Consider the following 23,473-nt stretch of genomic DNA (forward strand, 5'->3'; position numbering starts at 1 on the left):
TTCAGACATCTGAAGTTCCTGAAACCTTTTAAAAATTCAACTAGACACAGGGTTAGACGTCTGAAGTGTTGAGTTCAAACGTCTGAATTGCTACTGCCTGTTTCTATTTTGATCCATAAAATCTTGAGGTGTCTGTACTTATTCTTCAAACGTCTGAAATAATTCTTTAGATTTCTAAACATGAAGTTCAGTCATCTAAAGTTGCTACTTTAGTCATCTGAACTAAAAAATTCAGTCATCTTATTTGTGCAGAACCTATTTTAGAAAATATTCTTCTTTAAAACTGATTTGCTCTCTAATTCTGATTTTTACAATTCTTGTTTCAATATTCTTAAATAGGTCTTTAGATCCTTATAATCTCTTGAAAAAGCTTCAAAACATATTTCAAACGATATTTAACTTTTAAAATACTTACATTACATTTCCTAGAACTTTGTATGCCAAGCTTGACATCTTCCTCAATCTTTGCTTTTGAAGTTCTTTGCTTAAGTTGCAAATGTCTTAGTTTCTCTTTGAATCATTGAATAGTTGACCCACACTTGATTCATACTTGGTCTTCACTTGAACCACACTTGATCTTTACTTGAACCATACTTGATCTTTACTTGAACCAAACTTGATCCATATTTCCTGAAACACAACAACTAAACCTTTCCAAGTTAAATAGTCCTTTATTTGTTATCACCAAAACCGATTGAAAGACCTTGTAAGGTCAACAATCTCCCCCTTTTTGATGATGACAAACAACAAGTAAAGATAAGGTTTCGTTGGCTTTACAAGACTTAAAATCTTATTATCTTGTTTTGATGCTAACAAAAAAGTGGAATTTAATGTATTTGTGTGAGTAATGTTATTTCAGGGTTCACATATGAGAAAATAAGGTCAAAGTGCTCACAAGGATCAAATGAAGCTTAAATGAGTCAAAGCATAGATTTAAAGATGATATATTAAACCTTGAAGAATATGAGGTCATGCATGATTTGTTGAAAGCCAAGGAATGTTTAAAGTCAAAAGAGCCAAAGAAAGGCAAAGTGAGAAAGCTCAAAGAATATGGAAGCTTGAAGAAAAGATGGACTCAATCCAATGACAAAGCATGAAGACTCAAGAACCTAGAATGTTAATGTCTTAGAAGTCTCATATAAGTGCTTTAATGTTTAAAATATCGTTTGAAATATTATGAAGCTCTTAGGTTAACTTCTTGGACCCAGATACCTTTTAAAATACTTAGAAAATATTTTTATAAGGTCAAAAATTATTTTAAAAGGGTTAGAATCATTTTTGGAATGAAAAGCACCAAAAAGAGTTTTTCCAAATGCTGTCAGTTTTTATACATCCGCATTGAGGTGAATTTTTCTCTATCAAAATCACCTTATTTTAAAATGTGTTCAACATGAAAGTTGTATTATTTTCTCTTAGATTTCTTTTGACATCAAAAACACATAATTTGGAGTTATAAATAAAAATTTATGGCCAAAACATTGAAGTGGGATAGCAGTTGTCAGCCATCTGAACACTGTTCACGGGAGGAACTTTAGCTGTCTGAACAGTACACAGAACGACCTCAGATGTCTGAAGAACAAGCTCAGACGTCTGAAGATTTTCTAGGACAGAACTGAAACAGGCAGTAGTTGTTCAGACGTTTGAACCCGACACTTCAGACATCTGAACTCGACAGGTTTGAACCCTCTCTTCAGACATCTGAACACTATTCAATAGGCAATTTTTTTTTAAATATAATATTTTAAAAATAACCGTTTGGGCTCCAAAATTTCTAACAACTTGGGAAACTCTCTAAGGAAATTTTTGCAACATGAAAACAAGTTTGAAAGCCTATAAAAACATGGTTTTGCAAATCAAAACACATCCAAGAATTGAAAAATATGTTTTGAGAAGCTGAAAGCACTCTTGTTCTTCCAAAGTTCTCTTACTCACTCATTGCAAATCTCTTTTACTAAGATATTCTGAAGTGCTAATCCTTCCTTCTCTGAATTCCCACTGCTAATCCTCTTTTAAGAAGGATATTGGTGAATTCTACACTTGAACTTCATTGTATTTCATATTGATATTTTACATTCAAGTATATAGTGTTGAAATTGTACTAACTTGCTCTTTGTGAGAGTATAATTGTACGCATATTATATCTTGTTTCTTGTAGTTCTTTGACATTCCAAGGATCGCTTGGATCGTTGGCTAAGCAAGGGGACATTGCTTAGAGAGGCGGGCTCTAACCTAATTAAGGAGTGACCGAACGAGGGGACATCGTTTGGAGAGGAGGGCTCTAGCCTGCTGAAGGAGTGTTTGAGTGTGGGGTATCGCTTGTAAAGGTTTTTTTCCACCCGTCAACGGAACAGGTTTAGTGAATCCTTTGGTGGTTTGTCAAAGGCGAGGACGTAGGATGGGTATAAGCCGAACCTCATAAAAATCTTTGTCTCACTCTCTCTTTCCCTATTCTTTATTTTCAGTGCATATTTAAATTGCGTGGATGGTTTAAATTTGAAAATCATATAAACTACGTATATTTGGAAATCAAACAAACTTAAGGTTTAATTTTGATTTGGGTTGTGGAAACCGAAAGGGAGTACGTTGGTTATACCATATCTTGCGGAAACCATACGGGAGTACGTTATTTGGTTAACATCCCAAAGATAAATTTACCAAGAGTTTATTTGAATTTTAAATATTTGGAAAGAGTGATTGGATTCATTTATATAGGGCTTTACATCAGCAAGCATAAATTCTCATTCACTACAGGGCTTGGTTCAAATTTGACTAATATCAACAAACAACCATTTTGAGTTTTTATATTACATAAGTAATGTGTATTGGCTTGTTTGTTTGCTTTATAATTATAGTTGATTGGTTTGGTTGAATAATTGGATGTTTGTATGGTTAATGATTAAATAAAGAAACTAAGTTCTTGAGTGCTTAACAAATTAAACAAATAAGTCACAAATTGGTTAAAAGAAATAAAATAAGTTTAAGAATTCTAAAAAGGAATTAAAAGAAATTTATAAAAGCCAATTCACCCCCCCTCTTGAGAAACTGTTCCTAATTTCAATTGGTATCATAGCGGGGTTATAACGAATCCTAACAAGTAGTAGTAAAAAGATCTTAATCGCTAACTTAGGCGTAGCTCCCTTTGGAGAGGGACAATCTTCAACTAGGCCTCCTATCTTTTGTGGTTTGAACTACACTTTTTGGAAAAAGAGAATGCAAATCTATCTCCAAATGATGAATTGGAAAGTATGGAAAGTTGTTATAGATGGATATCAAATTCTCACTAAGATAGTAGATGGAAAACAAATCCCAAAAGAGAAGAAAGATATGACTGATCAATATTATAAAATGCTCCAAACAAATTCAAGTGCTATAAATGCTTTATATTGTGCCTTGGATGCTAATGAATTTAATCGAGTAATGGTTTATAAATCAGCTAAGGAGATATGGGATAAGTTAGAAGTTACTTATGAAGGAACAACGAATGTTAGGGATAATAGGGTTGATATGCTCACAAGCAAGTATGAAGCCTTTAAGATGAACCCGGATGAATCAATCACAAATATGTTTACTAGGTTCACTCATATAATCAATTCCCTAAATGCACTAGGAAAAACCTACATTACCTATGAAATGATAAGGAAAATTCTTAGAGGGCTACCAACCGAATGGGAACCAAAAGCCACTGCCATAACCGAAGGAAGAAATTTGAAGAACACTTCTTTAGATAAACTTATAGGTTCTCTCCTTATATATGAAATGGCAATGAATGAAAAGAATGGAAAAACCAAAGTCCAAGAATCAATAGCCTTTAAAGCCTTAAAAGAAAACTCAAGTAGTGAAATGGATGAAGATGAAGAAGCCTTCATATCTAAAAAGCTAGCAAGGATACTAAGAAGGAGAAACAAATTTAAAAAAAGAAATCAAGACTCTAAATCAGAAGAAAAAGATATGAGCAAAAAAAAATAAAAATCAAAGAATAAAACTCCTAAATGCTACAATTGCAATAAAGCTAGACATTTAAAATCAGAATGTCCACTATTAAAGAAAGAGTCTAAAAGGAAAAACAAGAAGGCCATGAAAACCACTACTTGGGATAGTACAAGTAGTTCGGAGAATGAAATGAGTGACCAAGAGGTTGCTTACACGTGCTTTATGACATGGGATAACGAAGAAAGCTCCTCAACTAATTCTTGTAGTGACGAATCAAGTGATGAGAGTATGTCATCTTATGATGAACTTCAAAATGATATATTCAAAGTACATAAGATGCTGATGAAAGCAAATAAACAAAACACCTCATTGAAGAATAAGAATGAAAGTTTAATGAAAGAGTTAGAATTCCTAAAGAATGCTGAAAGAGATAAAGACTCAAAACTTAAGAAATTAGAACATAAGTATGAATCAGCAATGAAAGAAATAGAATCCAAAAATCTTGCTGAGAAAGAAAACAACTTGAAAATTGAGAAACTAGAAAGCAAGAATGACCAAATGATAGAAGACCTTCGATCCTTATCCTCTACCGTATATGAGAAAGATATGTATATTTATGAATTAGAGGATAGAATCAGAAAATTATCTCTAGAATTAGAGAAATCATTAAAGAAGGTTGATTAAAAGAAAGACATAGAGTTAATGATTTCAAAAATCAAATCAAAGATAAGGATAAAATTATTTACAACTTCACAAAAGGAAAGGAAAATCTTGATAAGATGATTGGCTTATAAAGAATGTCTTTAAATAAAGAAGGCATTGGTTTCAATGGAATTGAAAATAAAAAGAAAAAGAATTCTTACATGAGATATTTCTTGAAAGAATCCAAAGGCTATACTTGCACATTTTCTAATGCCTACACAAGCACCATATGCTATCAATGCAAGAAAAAGGGGCATATAAAGTTTGAATGTCCATTTAAGAGGAAAGGTGTTAAAACCAAACAAATATGGAAAATAAAAGAAACCTCCCTTGAAAAATCCTCCAGACCCAAGAAAATATGGGTACCAAAAATGAAATAACGACTTCACACATATATAAAATAAAAAATGGCATTGTTGGCCAAAATTATAGGATGACTTTTTACAAGGCTTAACTTAAGAAAATATAAAGAAAATATCAAATCTGAGCTAATTATATAAGCACCTTGATGTTACATGGTACATGCTTACTTGCCTACATGTGATGTGTTGATATGCTATATGTGTATCAATTAACTTGACTTGATTAATATTGAAAAATGTGGCTCACTATGTTGAAAATTGAGAATGAAATTATTGAGCTTAAGCATAAATTTTTGATATAAGGATAATTCTTGAATATGCATGATTTTAAATGAATCACATGGATAAACATACTGCTATTTATCTATGAGCTATGAAAGATATAGCAGTTATATTGGTATCCATGAACTATATATTATATGATATTAAGTTTTGGTATCTATAAAGTATTTTTGGCATCACATGTCAAAAATTTCAATAGATATCAAATCTAAAAGCTCATTTGGTATCACAAAGTCAAATTATTTATGAGCATGATTATGTCTATGAGCATGATGTGACATTGATGATCTTAGAATGATATTGATATTTGATACATGATACGATTCAATATTTTACATGGGATGATAAAAGCAAAATTAATAACAAAACTAAATGTATTGAATTCAGGGGGAGTGTCTTGAATCATTAATCAATTGATATCATGAATTAAATTTTAAATTTTAAATTGGTATCATAAAAACCATCAAATTAATATCAGCTGGTATCTTGAATAAATGCTATGAGCTACACACTACCCATGCTATATTGAAAAATAATAACTTGAGTGTGTACATATGTTTGGAATACATGGTTATTGATATGCTCAAAATGACTTGTATTTGAATTTAAAACCTTTTTTTTTTTTTTTTTTTGATTGATGTCAAAAGGGGGAGAAGTTGTGAAGCAAAAATTGAGCATGAGCATAATATCTATTCAAAAGAAGTATTTAAGTATTTAATATTGATTGAAAAAGTTTGTAAAACCAAAAGAAAGTGATGAGCATGATTGAAGAAATTAATATTGATCTTATTAAGATGAGGCTTATTGAAAGGGGGAGCCTTTTTAAGGCTTACTCACATTTTTGCTCCTTGTTTGTCATCATCAAAAAGGGGGAGATTGATGGCTTTACAAGACTTCAAATCTTATTATCTTGTTTTGATGCTAACAAACAAGTGGAATTTAACATATTTGTGTGAGTAATGTTATTTCAGGGCTCACATATGAGAAAGTAAGGTCAAAGTGCTCACAAGGATCAAATGAAGCTTAAATGAGTCAAAGCATAGATTTAAAGATGATATATTAAACCTTGAAGAATATGAGGTCATGCATGATTTGTTGAAAGCCAAGGAATGTTTAAAGTCAAAAGAGCCAAAGAAAGGCAAAGTGAGAAAGCTCAAAGAATATGGAAGCTTGAAGAAAAGATGGACTCAATCTAAGGACAAAGCATGAAGACTCAAGAACCTAGAATGTTAATGTCTTAGAAGTATCATGTAAGTGCTTTAATGTTTAAAATATCGTTTGAAATATTATGAAGCTATTAGGTTAACTTCTTGGACCCAGATACTTTTTAAAATACTTGGAAAATATTTTTATAAGGTCAAAAATTATTTTAAAAGGGTTAGAATCATTTTTGGAATGAAAAGCACCAAAAAGAGTTTTTCCAAATGCTATCAGTTTTTATACATTCACATTGAGGTGAATTTTTCTCTATCAAAATCGCCTTATTTTAAAATGTGTTCAACATGAAAGTAGTTGTAGATGCATATAACTGGGGCAAACTCCGTGATGAGCTTCATAATAGCCAGTTCTAGTGCCTACACATCTAAGAAGAAGTTGAAAGCTTGGACAAGGTAAATGTAACTAGGGCAAATGATAGAACCAATTCAAGGACCCTCATATTAGATTGGAATTTAAAAGTGGCCAAGATTAGGGTTGGGATTGTCAATTACTGGCGCATTGGAAGAAGAAAGTTCATGCTTCAACATGCATTTCATGCATTGGATAAGAAAATTAAATATACATTGCATACACATTGTATCATTCAACATGCATACGTCCTTGCATTCTAGATCATAGTTGGCAACATGCATGCATATAGAAATAGAGCACCATTTATTCGTACTTGTCTTATTGAATAGGCTTTTTGAATAATATGTTGACATCCTCTATTGAGTCATTCTTGTCTTGAGAATATTTGAAACTAGGGCAACTGAGCCCAGGCACAGAATGACATCTTTTGAAACTGGGGCAATTGGCCCCAAGCACAGAATGACATGCTTTGAAACAAGGGCAATTGACCCAAGTAGAGAATCGCACATTTGAAGCTAGGGCAATTGACCCCAAGAACAGAGTGACATCCTTTGAAACTGGGAAAATTGACCCCAAGCACGTAATGACATGCTTTGAAACCGAGGCAGCCAACCCCGACACAGAATGACCACTTTGAGATAGGGACACAGGTCTTCGAATTCCAAAATATGTCTTCAACATTCCAATGATCTTTTCTAGAATTTTCCCAATTGCTATGGTACTCAGGTTTATCCTAGTACGAGTTATCAAACACTATGGTACTCAGGTTCATCTTGGTACAAGTTATCAATCACTATGGTACTCAAGTTCATCCTGCTAAGAGTTATCAATCACTATGGTACTCTTGTTCATCTCGGTACGAGTTATCAATCATTATGGTACTAAGGTTTATCCTGATAAGAGTTATCAATTACTATGGTACTTAGGTTCATCCTAGTGCGAGTTATCAATCACTATGGTACTCGGGTTCATCTTGGTACAAGTTATCAATCACTATGGTACTCAAGTTTATCCTGGTACGAGTTATCAATCACTATGGTACTCATGTTCATCCTGGTACGAGTTATCAATCTCCAGTTCTTGTTTCTGAGTAGTAGGACTGAATCTTAAATTGGGATCGAGGATATTGGAGATGGATGATTATAGAGGAATATTTTATGAGTTTTGTTTGTTGAGTATATGAAGTGATGTTGAGATGATAAAGTTCTAAGGTTGTTTTATATTATTTGCAGGGATGGATCCAAGGAATAGTAGTGCACATACTGGAGGTGACGATGTTGGGCCTTCTAGTATGAATGGCGAAGACCTTGATACAGTATTACGTAGCGTCACTAAGCAAGTGATGGCAAAGATGGCTAGAGGTTCAGGGGAGCGGAGCTGCACGATTAAGCATTTCATGCGTATGAGACATGTTGACTCTATGAGTCCAATCCTATTTTGATAATGACAAATCACTTGGTATTTGACTTGTGCAATTGATTTTGTGAACAATTTCATGATTTAGAATGCATGAACGGCGATCTTGAGGTGGAAGCCACGAGGAACCTAAAATACACATCACTTTGCTATCCATGGATTTAGAAGAATAAATGGTTGGAGAAGCAAGCTTCAAGTTTGAGATAGTCAATGGGAATGGATATTTAGAATTAAATGTATTTACATGTAATATGATATATTTTGAAGCTCAAATATACCTTAGGACTCATGCATTCATGAAAAATTCATTTACATTAGTCCAGGTTGAATAAAATTTTTGAGGCAAATTTAAGAGGCCTCGTCGGTGAACCCAATGACCTCGTCAATGATCGTATGAAGGCCACTCGGTGATCAACAGTGTTGTCTTATTGACGAACAAATACCAAGAGCCTAAAAAGTTCAGACAGTGCTCTAGTTGACAAACTCATGGCCTTGTCGACAAACAAGTGTTATACACTCGTCGATGAACTTACCCACTCATTGATGAAGATCGGGACGCTGATTCATGTTTCAACGTGGACACAGAAGAAAACTCTTGTTTTTAACTTGATCCAACGACAAGGATTAAATCTAGGCTCGAGAACACTTATAAAACTAACCTACGAACCCCAGTGCCTCACTTTTTACATATTATTGGGAGCCTTGAACATATACACATCTCTGGAAAGCATTGAACACATTGCTAAGCCCTTGCCTGTGTTTTCAAAGCATTCACATCAAATCTAAGCTTGGGTTCGTTGATTCTCAAAAGGCATTCTTGCGAATATTGCGCAAACTACATAGGTATTGAGGTTTGGTGATCAAACTTCTTGTTGGTTTATTCTCAAAATTTTTTTTTTTAACAAACGTATTCTTGAATATTTTTATTTGAGAGATTGATCTTGATTTATTATATATACATTATGTGAAGATCATTATTTGGGAAAAAAAAAATTTTGGGAACAGTATTCTAAAGTGTTGAAACCCTGTAATATTCAAAAGTATATTTTTATTTAAAGAGACCTACTTTATTTGTACAAAAAATATTTGAGAAATATTATTCAAATCTTTGAAAAACTATCAATTTTTATTGTTTACTCAAAGATTTAATCTTACAAGTTATTTGATAGCAAGAACTTAGATCTACATAATATTCAAGTTTATTTTTTTAAGGATCTTATTTGATATTCTTGCATAAAGTGATTCGAAATCAAAATCCAAGATCTCCAAAGCACTTATTTATAAAAAAAACTACTTTTTGGGAGATATTGCTTGAAGGGTAGATTTGTGAAGCATATCATTCGACTTATAAAATTCATATTTTTACATACATGTTGAGCTTCAAGCATTTATCATATGATTATGTGTTAGGATTTCTATTGTACTCACTTGCTTATGGAGAAGTAATATTGAGTTTGTGTAAAATTCTAATTCTATATTGTAATCACGGTTCAGGTTGTGAACTAGGTGAGGAGGAAGTTATGCATTTGGTAAGCAGCAGAGTAGGAGGAAACTGTACCTCTTATAAGGGAAGCTCCGTCTTAATTAAAGGAGCAGATTATTTAGTGGAATCTTTAAGTGGGTTACTCAAGGCGAATAAATAAGCTAGGGTAGGCTGAACCTTGTAAAATCGAGTTTGCTTCTCTCTTACCTTTATCTCTAATTAAATTTCACGTAATCATATTATGTATGTGTTGATCAATTGGTGTATTTTTGAATAATTGGGTAACATTGTATGCTTGATAAAGACACTTAAAATTGCGCATTGGGTTGATTAATAAAATTGATTGAAATAGTAGTTGGCAGCTTGCAAGTTTGAAATTATCATTTACAAAATTAGAAACTAAAGGATCTAGTTTTTAAAATACCCAATTCACCCCCTCTTAGGATAACACCATAATTCACATTTGGTATCAGAGCCAGGTTTACTTAGACTTAACCGTTATTGTTGTAAAGAGATCACATGACACATTGGTGTAACCCCATTCGATGAGGGACACTCGTCCACTAGACCACCAATTTTCTGCGGTGTAAATTACACCTACTGAAAATGAAGGATGAGTATATATCTATTGAATGTAGATTGGAAAGTATGGAAAATAGTTTCAAAAGGAAACCATGTCCCTATGAAAGTAGTTGATAAGATAAATGTACCCAAAACTGAAGATGAGTATACTTAACAAGATTGGAAATCTGTGCAAATAAATGCTGCTGCAATGAGCTTGTTATTCTGTGCACTAGATGTAAATGAGTTTAATAGGGTGATGACCTATAACACTGCTAAAGAGATTTGGGAAAAATTAGAAGTTACATATGAAGGTACTAAGGAAGTAAAATATAGTAGGATAGACATGCTTACTAGTGAATATGAGACATTTAAAATGACTGCTGATGAATCTATTCAATCCATGTACACTAGATTCACACACATCACGAATTCTTTAAATGCTCTTGGTAAAGCTTACCCTACTTATGAGTTGATTAGGAAAGTACTCAGCGGACTACCACCAGTTTGGGAAGCTAAGGCTACTGCAATAGCTGAAGGAAGGAATATGAAGGAGATGTTAGTTGATGAACTGATCAGATCACTCATCACTTATGAGCTAGTGATAAATGAGAGGAAAAATGAGCGAAATAAAGTAAGGAAAGTTACAGCACTTAAGGCATCATCTAACAGCTCCAGTGAAGGAAGTGATTTAGAATCGAATGATAACATGACTCTTCTCACTAAGAAATTTGGAAAGTTCATGAGAAAGAACAAGAAATACACCAAAAAATTCAAAGGCTCAAAAACATAAAAGGGAGAAACAAGTAGAACAAAGCGAAAGGAAGATCTTCTTATATGCTATAACTATAGAGAAGTTGGGCATATCAAGCTAGACTAGCCCCAGTTGAGGAAAGCATCCAAGAAGAAGAATAAGACACTAAAGGTCGGTTGGGATACTCACAGTACCAGTAGTTCAGAATCTGAATATAGTGATGACGAAATTGCAAATCTGTGTCTGATGGCTCACGAAGACCACGAGGTACAATCTTTGTTGACTTTATAGATCATGCTCGATTTTGATAATGACAAACACTTGTTGTATTTGATGAGTGTTTGAGGTTATGCATAGTTATACACTTGGCATATCAAAATGATGGCACAAGGAGAAGTTGAAGGCCCTGAAGACCCTACTTATGTTGTATTTAATTTCTTCATTTATTATGGGTCTGGACTATGATAATTATATGCATCATTTGTATGGTATGATAGGTAAGCTCAAAAAGAAAAAAAAGAGGCCTAGAATGACCCTAGGACACTCACACATGCATATATATATATATATATATATATATATATATATGATAGGATGGTTGCATGATTAAAAAGAACTGAAATGCACTTAAGTTGCATGTTCAGTCGACCGTACTGCTCTAGTACTATATCACTCGATCGACTGAATCGAGACCACGTCAACACTTTGACCACTGTTCGATCGACCGAGCCCAACTTAGTATATTCCACTCGGTCGACAAAAATCCCTAGGAGTCAACAAATTGACCTTACGGTCGACTGTGCCCAAATTGCATGCTAGTGCCTTGGTCGACCAAGTTCCCATATGTGAGAACTCAATAATCTGGTCGACCGAACTAGTTAGTTCAAAAGCTCTTGGTCATCCAAACCGCACTAAAAAGGCAAAAAGCCCTGAAACTTCTTTGACCAGTCAATCGAACTTCTAGTTCATTTCTTATCCAATCAACCGAACTCTACACAACTCGGTCAACTAAACCTCCTTCGGTCAACCGGTGAGCTCGAGTTGCCCCATTGTTTTTACTATGGTTAAAATATTTAAACAGAGTTAATTTGCTTAAAATATATTAAAACATTTATAATAATTCCTTATGTGTCTTAGATGGCCATAATCAAGGGGAAGTCTATATATACCCCTTCATTTGGAATGATTAGCATGAGAATAGCAAACTTGATTAGTGATTTTTCTTTGAATTCTAAAATCATTCTCTCTCACTTCCAAGTATCCTACACTCATACTTACCTTGCCATATTGCCAAAAATCCGTTTGTAAGTTTGAATTGAGTGTTGTTGTTCTAAAGGTTTGCTCTCTCAAGTTTGTGATTGTTTGATATTATTTTGTTTGAGAGCAAGACCTCAAGTTTTCTTAGGGGACTTTATTAATAAGTCTTTCCTAAGAAGACTTCACTTGAGCTTATGAGTGTTGCACTATCATTGCAATATCTTAAGAAGTTCTTATTTGAGTTTGGTTGCTAAAATACTTTCAAATCATTTTCAAATATCTCGTGTGTTTCATTTTGAGAAAAACTCTTTCAGAGATATTTGTTTATATGCTAAAGATCTTTGTTGCAATATTCCTTGTGTAATATTATTTGTTGAACACAAAGACCAAATCCTTTTTGCAAACAAAATGTATACATCTCTTGAGCTTTATACGTTGAGAAAAACTATTTGTTGAGATATCTGAAGTGTTGCTAATCTTTTTGTTTGAGCATTGTGATTGAATATATTGTGTGATACAAAGATCATAATATTTGCACTCTTATGCACTGTTTACAATGCTTGTATAAATATTTGAGAGTAGACATCTAAGACCACATTAAGCTTACTTTATTATATCATTTGGCAGTTTCTGTGATTGCTTAGATTTGGTACACATCCGTTTTACATGAAAGCATAATCACTGTACTAATTTCATTGTTGTGAACATACTATTGTGTTTCCAGGCATCACCTGAGGGGGCTGTAATCCAGCACGGTAAGGATTGGTTGTAAAGGTTAAGGTCAACATTGTGCTATTTGACCTGATTTGTTTAGATGCCGCTCCCCCCATTTAAGTGAGCATTATAGTGGTAATTCTTGAGCTTGTTAGCCAAGGTGGGGACATAGGCAGTTTGCTGAACCTCGATAACATTTCTGCGTGTCACTTCTTTTTGCTGCTTTCTAGTGCATGCGTAGTTAATTAAATTACGTTATTTAATTTTTGGTACATATTATAATTGATTTACTTTACCTGCATTAGATTGACCATAAGATTGTGAATATACTGCTATTAGTTATTGACCTAGGGGATTAATTTTAAAAGTACCAATTCACCCCCCCCCCTTTTGGGATCACGGTAAAGCTAACAATTGGCATAATGAATATAAGAGAAACTGACTTGTGTAATGTGCACGGAGATTAATGAGAATATGATAAAAACATATATGGAAATGTTTTGTGTAGTAATGAATATAAGAGAAACTAGTGATGTTTATATACTAAACTATAAAGATATGAGAATTACTTTATTGAGAAACATTGAAAGTAATATGTACTGAAGAGTATTTTCTGATAAATGATGAAATATGGAAATGCTTTACTGAGAAATGTTGAATAAAGTGAAATGCTTTGAGATGAAAATATCATTGATATGATGAGATGAATTGTGAATGCTGAAAATGAAAATATTGTAATGTGAATTCTACAATGTAAATCTTGAAATGCGAATATTGATATGGGAATACTGAATTGTGAAAACTGAAATGAGAACACAAAAATGTGAATACAGGAAATGTGAAAATTGCAATGAGAATTCTACAATGTGAATACTAAAATGAGAATATAAAAATATGAATATTGCAATGTGAATACTGAACTGTGAATGTGAAATATAAATGATGAAATATGGAAATGAGAACCCTGATGGACGATTGTTGATATTGAGCATGGTACCATTGTTAGTGAGGTGTTAGTGAAACCACACAATCTCGTGATGAGTGTGGTGTGATCAATTGATTGAGCAATTGATAAGGGTAGTTTTACCCCCTAGGTCCTCACCAGGGTTATGGCAGGTCAATCATACTACAAACATATAGATGGATTTCCTATTTTGATGTAACTAGGTAGGCCAACCATGGTTAGATCCAACTTTCGGGCCGCAAACCCTCGACAATGGGGGGAAGCATGGCGTGGAGAATATTTTCAGAGTAGCACAACCTTGACCATGGGGTGAAGCATGGCGTGGAGAATATTTTCAGAGTAGCACAACCTCGACCATGGGGTGAAGCATGGAGTGGAGAATATCCTCAGGGCAGCCATGAGTTACAGACGCGCATGTAATGGTTACTGAGGACACTCATGAGCTAGATGTGAAATGGAAATGAGAATCGAAATGGAAAAATGGAAATGAAAAAAATGAAAGAGCGTGAGTTTAATAATATAAATAATTAGGGCGAAGTAAAACTCTCCGACTAAAAGCCTACTGAGTAAGGTGAGTGCGTTGATAAGTATCGGTTGTAGCCGTAGCTCAGTTATTCGAACAAGGTTACAAATGATATCAGAGCAGATGGGAGCTACATGTATGAGCATGTAATCTCCCTTATCCTCGGGAACTTTCGTTGATAAATATGGGTTGCATGTGAATGAATTTGAGAAATGGAATAAAGCTTATAAAAGCTTGTGTTTAATATCTATATGATTATGAATGTGGAATTGGTATATTTTTTTTCATAAGGTATTATCACTGAAATGTATATGTATTGAAATTAGGAATAGCTTCCCAAGAGGGGGGGGGGGTGAATTGGCTTTTTAAAAATTTCTTTTAATTCCTTTGTAGAATTCTTAAACTAATTTGTTTAATTTGTTAAGCACTCAAGAACTTAGCTTCTTTATTTAATTCTTAACCATACAAACATCCAATCATTCAATCAAACCAATCAACTATAATTAGAAAACAAACAACCAAGCCAATACACAACACTTATTTAATATAAAAACTCAAAATGATTGTTTGCAAATATTAGCCAAATTTGAACTAAGCCCTATAATGAATGAGAATTTATGCTTGTTGATGTAAAGCCCTGTATAGATGAATCCAATCACTCTTTCCAAATATTTAGAACTCAAATAAACTCTTGATAAATTTATCCTTGGGATGTTAACCAAGTAACGTACTCCCGTATGGTTTCCACAAGATATGGTGTAACCAACGTACTCCCTTTCGGTTTTTGCAACCCCAATCAAAATTGGACTTTAAGTTTACTTGATTTCCAAATATACATAGTATGTATAATTTAGATATTTAAAATATCCACGCAGTTATAAATGAACTGAAAATAAAGAATAGGGAAAGAGAGAGTGAGACGAGGATTTTTACGAGGTTCAGCTTATACCCAGCCTATGTCCTCGCTTTTGGTAAACCACCAAAGGATTCACTAAACCTATTCCTTTAACGAGTGGAACAAACCTTTACAACACTCCTTAGTTAAGGCTAGAGCCCGCCTTCTCCAAACAATGTCCCTTCATTTAGTCACTCCTTACATAGGCTAAAGCCCACCTTCTCCAGACAATATACCCTCATTTGGTCAATGATCCAATAGCCTGGAATCGTCCAAAGTCTATAAGAGAAATAACAAGAAGTTGGTGTACAAGAGATGCTCACACAAAGAACAGGTTAGTACAAATTGAAACTATGTACTTCAAAAGATAAATATCAAGAAAGAAATACACTTTTGAAGCTTAACAAGGATTTCACCAAATTCCTTTTCTCCAGATGAGAAATTAGTAATCTAACTTCAGGAATTGATGAGCTAGAATCTCAGAATCATAGCACTTTCAGTTTGCAAGAGATGATCAAAATGAGGATTTGAGAGCAAGAGAGCTTATTAGAGATTTTCAATGCTTGGTGTGATTTTGATTTACAAAAACCATGTATTTATAGACTTTCAAACAAGTTTCCTTGTTACAAAAGTTTCCTTAGAGAGTTTCCCAAGTTGTTAGAAAATTTGGAGCTTAAAACAACTATTGTTTAAAATATTAGCTTTTAAAAAATTTGCCCGTTGAACAATGTTCAGATGACTGAAGAGTCGAGTTCAGTCATATGAAGTTCCTAAAACCCCTTAAAAAATGAACTGGGCACAGGGTTAGATGACTAAAGAGTGGGTTCAGACGTCTGAGGTGTCGGGTTCAAATGTCTAAAGTGTCGAGTTCAGACGTCTGAACAACTACTGCCTATTTCAGTTTTGTCCCAGAAAATCTTCAGACGTATGCACTTATTCTTCAGATGTCTGAAGTAATTCTTTAGACATTTGAACATGAAGTTCAGTCATCTGAAGTTACCACTTCAGTCATCTGAATAGACAAAAAGCTGTTTTAAAATTATTTTCCATTAAAAATGATTTGCTCTCTTATTCTGATTTTTACAAGACTTGTTTCAATAATCCTAAATAGGTCTTTAGGTCCTCATAATCTTTTGGAAAAGTTTCAAAACATATTTCAAATGATATTTAGCTTTGAAATACTTACAATATGTTTCCTAAGACTTTATATGCCATGCTTGAGATCATTCTCATTCTTTGCTCTCGAAATTCTTTAGATATTTGCTTGAGCTTGTTTTATCTGCAAATGCCTTAGTTTCTATTTGGATCATAGGTTAGTTTATCTTCCTTAATGACCCACACTTGATCCATTCTTGAACTTCACTTGATCCATACTTGATCCTTGTGAGCACTCTGACCTTACTTCTCATATGTGAGCCCTAAAATAACATTACTCACATAAATATGTTTCCACTTGTTTGTTAGCATCAAAACAAGATCACAAGATTTTAAGCTTTGTAAGGCCAACATGTATATTATGATATAATGAAACTCATACTGCTACACACTATAAATAATTTATTTCATCTTACTGAGATGTGTCACCCAATTATCTAAATATTTCAAGGAACCGTGACAAGCTTGGAGATAGAGCTCCGAGATAGAGGGGAGCTGATACTTTGATTAGACAGGGCGAGTGCTTTGAGCTACGAATGGAGGATTCCCCTAGAGTTTTGATTGATTTTGGGAATGTGTTATATATATAGAAGTATAGTACTCTAGTTATTTGTATTCTAGATGATTTGTATATATTGATTATGTCCACTGATAGGGTTGTTATATAAGAATGATTGATTACTTGGTATCCCACTTCGGGTCGGGCAGGGTTATTTTTAAATGATATCAGAGTTTTGAAGTGGCCGATGTTTGAATATTTATTGATTACTTATAAAAAAAAATTGTACGAAAATCGGGGCGTCACAATCTTCCTTTTTCTAAAATATATTGTGAAAAAGTTCCAAAAAAAAAAAAATTGTGTATTCCTTTGTTTTTTCGATTTTCTATAAGATCGATCATGAACCCCTAGATTTTCAAAACTCATGCATACCATCATATTTTAGCTAAACTCTTTCTCATTTTCAAACTCACTCTTTTCAAATAACAATAATACAAGCCCAGTCCCATTTTCTTAAATTTTTGTTTCTCAGGCTTGTAATACAAGCTCGACATTTTTCAAACCAACAAATTTCTTGTCATTAATCACCATCACCATAATATTTTCATCAAAAATTAGGGTTCTGAGGCCAACCCTTTTTAGATCGAGCAATGCTCTAAGCTCCTTGAGGTTACGTCAAAGTGTTCAAACAATGATTCTATCACTATATGACCAAAAGTGGTCTTTTATCTCTTATTTTTGGTTTCTTTTTTGAAGGAAACATATACATAATTGCAGTAACCATTCTTCAAACGCCAGTCATTAGGGGTGTAGAGAGACTAATCATTACTAAGACGATAGGTTGATTACCTTCCCTGCGCACAAGTATACTCTTGAACTCTAAATATGGTTTTTTTTTAACCTCTTACAGGGTTTTTCTTTATTTTTCCTCTATTTAAAAATAAATAAATAAATAAGGTGCCAACTTCATTTTAAATGTTTTTACCTCCTTTTCATCAAAACTATTTCTTTCTCATTTGGGGACCGCCAATCCCTCTTCATCGTCACCTTCAGACAAAATCTAGCGTCGACAGAAAACAATGAGTGTCAAAATTTGGAAAAGTGTCACACATTGGCTTGAGCACAATATATAAAAAAATATTGATACAAGGAAGTGTACAATTTTATTTTTTTATACTCAACTTTATATGTAAAAATATTTTAAATTTTTGTTTAGTTTAATTTATTTTTTGATCATAGATATTCTTGCATTAGACTGCGTAACATACTTTTAATTCAACAAATCAAAATTTTGGTTTACTTTATTTGTATAAGCATATACATAGTTCTTGAATGTGCTGATAATATAATTGGATAGGTTATATGACTTACAAGAACTATTTGTGTTTTGAATTTATATAAAAACTTTTACTTGCAAATTTTTAAGCTTTTAGCAACAAATTATTTTGTTGCTAAAAGATATTTGAATTATTATTCTTTTTAACAACGAGAAAATGATGAATGTTATTGCAAATGCAACGACAATAAATTCAAAAATTAATAGTGAGAACATCATTGTTAAAGTGCAATAAAGTAATCGTTGTTGTACATTAATGACAATATTAATTTTCGTCGTTATTAATCATTAATGACAATTTTTGTAAACTTGACACTAAATTTTTTGATAGTGAAGCCTATAACGACGAGTGACAATAATATTTTATAGAATCGTTAAATTTTTTTACGACAAGGATTCTCTTACTAACGATGATTTTTTTATCTCGTTTTCCTTTACAAAATTGAATCTTCCAAGAACTAAAGCCAATTTTGATTCTCCTCTTTAAGTTTGAATATTCTTTCTTCAAGCTTTGAGTTCCCTTTACCAATGGAATCTCTTCTCTCTCTCTCTCTCTCTCTCTCTCTCTCTCTCTCTCTCTCTCTCTCTCTCTCTCTCTCTCTCTCTCTCTCTCTCTCTCTCTCTCACGCACGCGCGCACACGCACACACATAAGCATTTCCTTGGAGTTTCCTCTTTGATTGAATGGATGCTCCTTTTCGTGGTTTAATGAATGTATGTGTGTGGCCAAGGGCTATAGCCTCCTTTGTATGTAGAAACAAGTGATATTGCCTTAACCTTCAACTTTCAAAAATACTCTTTTAGAGCAAGAAAAACTTTTTTTGTCCTATAAGGATATTTGAAAACAAGTTTTATTCTCATCCAACCTTATCCCAATTTAAGATAACTTCACGATTAACTCAATTAAAACCAATGTACTTTCGAAAAGTGAAATTGAGTCTCCCAATTTTAAATTGCACATAATATGGACTAGAACAACATGAGAAAGCCTCAATTAACTTTATTTGATCAATTATCCTTTCCTATTCTTCAATTAATTTTAAAAATTTCAATCTAGTCAAAATTGAATGTCTATAAATAAAATGTGTATCTTCTCTCCAAATTTCTCCATTTTTAAAGATATTCAAAAAGAATATGATAGTATCTACTCTCTCTCTCTCTCTCTCTCTCTCTCTCTCTCTCTCTCTCTCTCTCTATGTTTATTTCATAAAATACAATTCAAAGAAGTGGTTTAAAGGGAAAGAGTTTCCTTTCTCTTATTTAATCAATTAGAATGAAGTACTTTGTTAGTTTTGGGGCAATCCCAAGAGAGGGAGTGAATTGGGTATTTAAAATTTCTCCGTAGGTTTTACCAGACATTTGCAGTATTACACAACCTAGAGCCTGTCAATGTAACTGAGTTCGGTTGACTGAACATGCGATCCTTAGGCATTTCGGTATTTTTCTTCTTATAAAGTTACCCCTATTCATATGATACGCTAAGATTATGAGGGTCATTTTCATGTAATATTATGGGTCTTATGATCGATCTAAGACTTTTGAGCATATACCCTAAAAATCTGACATCAGTCGACCTTCGATCAACCGAAGGGTGCCCGAAGGTCCATCTATGGTCTCGAGCTTATTTATCATATCATACAAGTAAGACATTAATTATTACAGACCCTTGAAATTAAATTATTATAGACTCAATAATATTACAACAAATGATATATATATGCCGGGTCTTTATAATTTTTAAGTTGCTGCATGCTATCAATCTGATCCAGTTAGTACAATCTTGTACACAAACTTGAAAGTCATCAAATACAAAGAGTATTTATCATTATCCCTCAACCACAATAAGTAAGCAGTGTAGCAGCAAAACAAAACAGTTCTTTAGCATTGAGAGTGAGCAGTTGCTGTAAAGTGACTTACACTTTATGGGTCCATAAGCCTCCCTTGCCTCTTTTACATCTTTTAGGCTCATGAGCTGTAAATTGCAACAAAAACTACAGAAATGGTTTTACAATCCAAGTAGTTTAAAAAAATTCTGGCGTGGGGTGCACACAACCTCCAAAGGCTCAACCCTGGCCATAGTCGTGGCAAAATTACAGCTCATGTCCACCTCCTGCCCAACCTTTTCCCACTCGAAACACTGAATCATTGCACCCAATGCCAATGAAACTATCCGCATGCCCATGCCAGCTCCCGGACACGCCCTCCGCCCCACTCCAAAAGGAATAAATTTGAACCCTTCTCTGTCCCCCTCAGTGCCCTCAAACCTCTCCGGCTTGAACTTTTCGGGCTCCTCCCATACTTTGGGATCTCTGTGAAGAGCCCAAACATTCACCAACAGGACTGTCCGTCGCGGTATGTCGTATCCTCCGAGTGAGCAATCACCAGATGAAAAATGGGGAAGTAATAGCGGCGCTGCAGGATATAATCTAAGAGTCTCATATACTATGCAACGGAGATAAGGAAGTTTGGAAAGGTCCAACTCGTCAATTAAGCGCTCATGTTCGACATGGTTATCAATCTCCGCTCGCACCTTCTCTAATACCTTTGGGTGATCCAGTAGAAGAGACATTGCCCACTCTAAAGTGATGGTTGATGTATCAGTTCCTGCAACAAACATAAGCTGGACCACATATGCTAGTCAATGCTAGAATGAAAACATCAACGCCTTCCTGGTAAGTGTGCAAGCAAAGTGTAAAAAAATAACGTCGAAGTGCTTGTTACATAGCTCTTACCGCTATTATGCTTTTGATGAGATTGTCTGAATAGGATTCAGGTGCAGATTCTTGGAGGGACAATAGATTTTCAATCATTGTCATCTTCTTTCCGCTTTCCATATTGGGAGTGCAATTGAATGAATCAGTAGCTTTCTTTTGTCGAACCTCATCTATCAAATTCTGCAGAAATTCATCTCTTTTCCTACACATCTTGACCATATTCTTCTCCAATCCTTTGTACCCAACCCACCTCAATATTGGCAGGAAGTCACACATGTTCATTGACAGGGACGGAAGGAAAATCTCTCTGAGTTCTTGCAGATGCTGCCTGATTCCCATAACGGTGGTTGCGGCCTTTCCTTCAATGCTGCGCTTTCCGGCAATTATCCTCATGAGAACATTGAACGTTAGAAGGGAGAAAAAATACTTCAGCTCCACCTTTTGGCTTCCACTCTTTGAGACTTCATAAAGTCGGCGAAGAAAGTCTCAAACTTCTTCTTTACGGATGGCAGAAAATTTCTGGATGCTGTTTGAGGAGAAGATTTCAGTGACTGTGAGGCGACGAAGACTTCGCCAAAGGTGACCATATGAAGCAAATGCGAGGGACGTATAATCGTAACTAAGGACATCCCCAGCAAGAGATTGCGGTCGGTTTGCAAGTATTATGTCGTTCTTGGTGAAGCACTCCTCAACAGCAGAGGGAGAAGACACGACGACGATATGCAGGACACCGAGCCGGAGATTTAATATGGGACCGTATCGGAGTGATAGTCTCTCGAGTGCTACGTGGAGTGGGTTCTTAATGAGGTGAAGGTGGCCAATTATTGGAAGAGCAAATGGGGTCGGTGGTGAAATTCGGCGGGGATGAAGTTGAAGTCGGAAAATGAGAAGTGTCAAGAAGAGAGCAAGATAACAGTATAAGAAGTCCATGGTGTAGCAGAAGGTGTTAGTGCTCTGAGAGAGTGTGTGTGGTGGGAGAAGGAAGCTAAGGGGCCGGGAGAGTTATCCTAATAATTGAGGTGCGAGTAGTAAGCCACATATATATGCATATTGACAAGTACTATTCAAACATCACCAAGAAATCAAGGATCCCTACATTTGGGCAGGTTGCGACTAGCGAATGCTTCCGGGTCATACTCTACCAACTGTGATCTAACATGGTTGAAACTAAAAGCCTAAACCTACTTGAAGACGTGTAACATTTGTACCCAAGTGAAATATTTAAAATCAAATACAATAAATACATGCTAGGTATACATATGTTTATAAAAATGAACATAATACAGTATTAAAATGTCAATTTTTATTAAAAAAATTAAAATATTAAAAGTGATTAGTTTTTTTCCTTTTTTTTTTTTCAAAAAAAAGAGGACAACGTCCCCATTTATTTATTGATATGCACTCACTTTTGGCAGAAGAATACCATGGTTACAAGACAAACATTGAGAGATTACAGATAAAAAAATTAAAGGTCTCCCGAAAACAATACCAACAACCAACCAAAAACATGACTACAAATTCAAAGAAAGTTAAATAAAAAATAAATCTAAACAGACCTATCAAAAACAAAAATAATAAATTAAAATAAAATCAAAAAATCAAAAAATCAATACCTACCAAACAAAAATCGAGAGGTTGAACTAATGGCGAAAAGAAGTGAGACTCAACCTATCCATCCAAATGATACATTTTAGAGAACGTGGGAAAAGATGTTTTTCGTAGATTACATTATTTATCATTTCTCATTCTTTAACGAGAAAATCAGCCGCATTATTGCTTTCCCTATATTGATGGATCACCATGAAGTTCACTCCTTCTAACTCCGCCACGAGGTCCTTCCAAAAATCACAAAGATACCATAAGGTACATATACCCTTTCGAAGCCAATCAACAACAATTCGTGAGTCACTTTCAATAATCACATTAAAATAATGAAGTTATTTGCATAAATAAATTCTTTCCAGAATTACTTTTAAGTCCGCACTATTGTTCGTACCATTGCCAAAGTAGCTTGAAAAAGCCACTTTCACTATGCCATGACAGTCTCGAATAATTCTTCCATCTCTTGAAATACCCAGATTGCCCCTACAGCTCCAATCACATTTAAGTTTCATCCACCCTATTGGAGATTTAACCCATGAAATATTTTTTCTAGGCTTGGCGCAAACTCCCTGATCTTGAATTTGAAACTCTTTCAAAATCGTAATGTCCGATATCTTCAATTTTTGAAAAGAATTAAAACTCCAAACTGAAGAACTAACCCATTATCGAACACTTCTCCACGTCTAATCCGCACTTTGATAAACTCCTTCTATTCTCAGTTTGCATCTTCGATTCCACAGGCACCACGTAATCAAA

At 34.2% G+C, this 23,473-nt stretch overlaps 1 pseudogene; it reads right to left on the bottom strand.

The window, feature by feature from the left end:
* Window positions 1-20,256: 20,256 nt before the first annotated feature.
* Window positions 20,257-22,045, bottom strand: LOC131151306 (cytochrome P450 81C13-like; annotated as a pseudogene).
* Between the last annotated feature and the right edge of the window lie 1,428 nt (window positions 22,046-23,473).

Source organism: Malania oleifera, chromosome 3 (genome assembly GCF_029873635.1).
Source record: "Malania oleifera isolate guangnan ecotype guangnan chromosome 3, ASM2987363v1, whole genome shotgun sequence".
In the NCBI taxonomy this organism is placed as follows: Eukaryota; Viridiplantae; Streptophyta; class Magnoliopsida; order Santalales; family Ximeniaceae; genus Malania; species Malania oleifera.